This window comes from Oncorhynchus masou, chromosome 23 (genome assembly GCF_036934945.1).
Source record: "Oncorhynchus masou masou isolate Uvic2021 chromosome 23, UVic_Omas_1.1, whole genome shotgun sequence".
NCBI classification, from domain to species: Eukaryota; Metazoa; Chordata; class Actinopteri; order Salmoniformes; family Salmonidae; genus Oncorhynchus; species Oncorhynchus masou.
In genome coordinates this window covers 15,609,903-15,614,955 of record NC_088234.1, presented here as the reverse complement: position 1 = coordinate 15,614,955, position 5,053 = coordinate 15,609,903, and the positions used below count along the sequence as shown (strand labels likewise).

Here is a 5,053-nt window from a genome sequence, read left to right as displayed (position 1 = left end):
GCTTTATGCGATATCTTTTTGAGTGCGGACCCATCAAACTTTCTAAGTGAAGAGGTGTAAAAAGGAGCTTTTCTGTCAATAATTTTATGAATAGAGATATAAGTAACATTGAAAATATGCTTTGTGATTTTGTAGAATAGCATAGCCAGGGGTGGGATTGAGGAGGACACACGATTGTAGAAAGATAATACTTGATTTTTAGAAAATGAAATGTATTGGTCATATACACATTATTTGTGTATTTAACCAGGCAAGTCAGTTACTTACAATGACAACAGTGGGTTAACATCCTTGTTCAGGATGACAGATGTTTACCTTGTCTGCTCAGGGATTTGATCTAGTAACCTTTAGGTTACTGGCCCAACGCTCTAACCAGTAGGCTACCTGCCACCTCCTGTGTTGAGGATTTAACAGATCTTATTGTGGGGGTAGCAAAATGCATGTGTTACCAGCTCCAACAGTGCAGTAGTGTCTTACAATTCACAATACACAAATCTAAAAGTAAAATAATGTAATTAAGAAATATATAAATATTAGGACGAGCAATGTCCGAGTGGCATTTACTAAATACAGTAGAATAGAATACATACACATATATATATGAGATGAGTAAAGCACTATGTAAACATTATTAAAGTGACTAGTGATCCATTATTAAAGTGGCAGTGATTCCATGTCTATGTATATAGGGCAGCATCCTCTAAGGTTCAGGGTTAAGTAACCAGGTGGTAGCTGGCTAGTGATGGCTGTTTAACGGGTCTGATGGACTTGAGATAGAAGCTGTTTTCCAGTGCTTTATGTGTTGCCCTTGCTCCACATGGTCAGGTCTCTGACCTCCCTATATGCTCTCATCATTGTCGGTGATTAGGCCTACCACTGATGTGACATCAGCAAACTTAATGATGGTGTTGTGCCTGGCCGTGCAGTCATGAGTGAACAGGGAGTACAGGAGGGGACTGAGCACGCACCCCTGAGGGACCCCCGTGTTGAGGATCACCGTGGCGGATGTGTTGTTACCTACCCTTACCTCCTGGGGTGGCCTGTCAGGAAGTCTAGAATCCAGTTGCAGAGGGAGCTGATCTCACACGCCTGCCAGAAAGATATTATGAAGAAAACTGATGCACGACTGCACTGTCGATGACTTAACATACAAACTTTCATTTATTCAAGCAACATAAAAAATGTAGTCAGCCTGGAACACAACCAATATGTTATTAGTTCAGAAACCTGTTCTTCTGGTTCTCATCTTTGATCTTTTGTGCGAGATTTCCACTCTCACTATGGTCCATCACTTCGTAATAACTTTTATCTGTTTTATCTGTAAAAATGCATAGTTTGTGTGAATATAGTATTTTGGGATATATTGTTATAGCATGCTAGCTCCTCTCTTTATAATTTTCATGTTGATACTGTGGCAATAAACATATTGGGGTGGTGACCCAGACACAGATGAAGTTTAGTCTTGGACTAGAACTCATTCTCAATGGATTTGTAATCTTTATCTGGGAACCAACCCTAACGTGTTCTCTCTAAACTGAAAAATAAACACAAAAATATGTTACCTTGGAAAGAGTCCTTAAAATATGGCAGTGATTTATCTGCAGGAGTATTTCAACCTCAGAGAATATGTCTCCAGCACACGAGTATGATGCCTGTTAATAAAGCAAAGTACTCAATCCAACACTTTCCATTATAAAGGATTCTAAATTAGACCTAGCGGTGTCTCCCTTTGAATCCAATCAAATCAAACTGTATTTAATTATAAACAATAAAGTAAGTAAATAATACTAATAATAAATCAATTAAAGAAGTAAAACGGAAACCGCCAGTTATGAATCAACACAGGGAAAGCAGTCCAGCGACAAACTCCTTCTAAAGGATCTATAATCATATGAATAACACACCTTATTAGAAAAGGGTTGCTATAAAAGTGGAATGTAAAATCAAAGACAAGTGCTGTTCTAGTGGTAGTGCTGCTGCCTATGGATGACACTTTGACTCCTGGAGGGTTCAAACCCCAAATCCACCACTTAATGTTTACTGTAAACCCCTCTACCTCCCGTCTCATCACTTTTCTCTACCTATCAATAAAACTACAGTTTATGTTTACAAATAACGTTTAAGAAAAAAAACTAAGACAATGGTGCCCACTCACCTCATTCAGTTTGACCTCTTTAATGACAAACTGGTCGCCATCTTTGTCCTTAGCTATGACACCATTCTCTACCTTCCTCAGGATAGTGAATCCTTTCTTTTCAAGGACACTGGGTATTCCCCATCTTTGGATTTCTCTATAATACAGTATGGTGTCATTGGTAAATAACTCAAATGTCAAATATTTTATGTATGGTACAATATTTTGAATTATAAATAAAGAGTTGATTTGTGGCAAGTAAATATGAATAATAAATGAAACAACTATGTTGTTATTTTAAACATTTTGTTTATGTGAAAATGTATTGTTCATGAAATACAGGACTTCTCTTTTGAATGTGCATGAGCTTACCTGAGCTTGCCTGTCTCCCTGTAAATATGATCTCTACTCGTCTGAGCCAGTGTCACACACAAGAGCATCTATTTACTTTGTGTTAGATAAACACACGTATCAGTGTCAGCTGAGAAAGTGGCAATAGTGGATCAATATTGAACCGATGAAATGGATTTACAAGAATTCAACTATGCCTGTACAGCTCGTGTCAAACTCATTCAATAGAGGACCGAGTATCTGTGGGTTTTCGTCCTCCCTTGTACTTAGTAAATTAGTAAAGGACTTCCCACACCTGGTTGTCTACGTCTTAATTGAAAAAAACTCGAACCTGCAGACACTAGGCCCTCCATGGAATGAATTTGACACCCCTGCTGTACACAGAAGTACACGTAAAAGGCTCATGTGACAGCCTGTGAAAACAATGTGTCTGGAGAGCTACAGCAGTGGGGGCTGGTGGGAGGAGCTATAGGAGGACGGGCTCGTTGTAATAGCTGGAATTGATTAAATGGAATGGAGTCAAATGTGGTTTACATCTGTTTGTTGTGTTTTATACCGTTCCTTTTATCCCATTCTAACCATTACAATTACCCTGTCCTCCTATAGCCCTCCACCAGCCTCCACTGAGCAACAGGTAGGCAAAACTTCCACCTGTGCTCTGGAATGTAAAATCATACATTTATAAAAGTAAAACAGACAAATTAAAATCCAACTACAGTGTGAAATAGTTGGAATAATCCATTGTCAAGGCGCTAATGCCGGTTTTAAAGTAAAAAACAAATCCCTTATTTTCTATTCAATACTCTAACCTTCTCCCAAAGTTATTTTCTGGCCATACAGCATAATACAAATACACCTGTTTCAGCATTAAACATTTGTCAGGGTTTAAGTCATTGGCTACATTCTAATTTTCTACCATGCTCCTGAAGTCTGCGCTTCTACAATCCCCATCATGGGGCGTCAGGTAGCCAAGCAGTTAAGAGCATTGAGCCAACAACCAAAAGGCTGCTGGTGCAAAACCCCGAGCTGACAAGGTGAAAAAAATATGCTGATGTGCCCTAAACCCTAATTGCTCCTGTAAGTCACTCTGGATAAGTGTCTGCTAAATGATGTAAATGTAAAAGGAATGGACGGGTGTGAGGACATGGTGGAAACTCCCTTTAACCACACTTGCAGCAATCTACACTGAGCAAAAATATAAACGCAACAATTACAAAAATATTACCAATATTACAAATCTGCTGGCCCATCTGCCGGCCCAGAAGGCATCCCGAGCCACGTCCTCAGAGCAGGTGCAGACCAGCTGGCTGGGGTGTTTACGGACATGTTCTATCAATCACTATCTCAGTCTGCTGTTCCCACATGCTTCAAGAGGGCCAGCATTTTTCCTGATCCCAAGAAAGCTAAGGTAACTGAACTAAACGACTATCTCCCAATAGCACTCACTTCCGTCATCATGAAGTGCTTTGAGAGACTAGTCAAGGATCATATCACCTCCACCCTACCTGACACTCTAGACCCACTCCAATTTGCCTACCGCCCCAATAGGTCCACAGAAGACACAATAGCAATCACACTGCACACTGCCCTAACCCATCTGGACAAGAGGAATACCTAAGTAAGAATGCTGTTCATTGACTACAGCTCAGCATTTAACACAATAGTACCCTCCAAACCCGTCATTAAGCTCGAGACCCTGGGTCTCGACCCCGCCCTGTGCAACTGGGTACTGGACTTCCTGATGGGCCGCCCCCAGGTGGTGAGGATAGGAAACAACATCTCCACCCCGCTGATCCTCAACACTGGGGCCCCACATGGGTGTGCTCTCAGCCCTCTCCTGTACTCCCTGTTCACCCATGACTGCGTGGCCACGCACGCCTCCAACTCAATCATCAAGTTTGCAGATGACACAACAGTGGTAGGCTTGATTACCAACAATGATAAGATGATAAGATAAGACGGCCTACAGGGAGGAGGTGGGGCCCTCAGAGTGTGGTGTCAAGAAAATAACCTCACACTCAATGTCAACAAAACAAAGGAGATGATCGTGGACTTCAGGAAACAGCAGAGGGAGCACCGCCCTATCCACATAGATGGAACAGTAGTGGAGGAGGTGGAAAGTTTTAAGTTCCTCTGCATACACATCACGACAAACTGAAATGGTCCACCCACACAGACAGCGTGGTGAAGAAGGCGCAGCAACGCCTCTTCAACCTCAGGAGGCTGAAGAAATTTGGCTTGTCACCAAAAACACTCACAAACTTTTACAGATGCACAATCGAGAGGATCCTGTAGAGCTGTATCACTGCCTGGTACGGCATCTGCCCACAACCATAAGGCTCTCCAGAGGGTAGTGAGGTCTGCACAACGCATCACCAGGGGCAAACTACCTGCCCACCACCCAATGTCACAGGAAGGCCAAAAAGATAATCAAGGACAACAACCACCCGAGCCACTGCCTGTTCACCCCGTTATCATCCAGAAGGCGAGGTCAGTACAGGTGCATCAATGCTGGGACCGAGAAAATGAAAAACAGCTTCTATCTCAAAGCCATCAGACTGTTAAACA

At 42.0% G+C, this 5,053-nt stretch overlaps 1 long non-coding RNA gene across 1 annotated transcript; it reads right to left on the bottom strand.

The window, feature by feature from the left end:
• Positions 1–1,195: 1,195 nt before the first annotated feature.
• LOC135510411 (uncharacterized) lies at positions 1,196–2,541 on the bottom strand. Its single transcript, XR_010451119.1, has 4 exons — positions 2,507–2,541; positions 2,156–2,291; positions 1,563–1,652; positions 1,196–1,318 (listed from the first exon to the last, which is right to left on the bottom strand). It is a non-coding gene; the product is annotated as an uncharacterized LOC135510411 (long non-coding RNA).
• Positions 2,542–5,053: the final 2,512 nt, after the last annotated feature.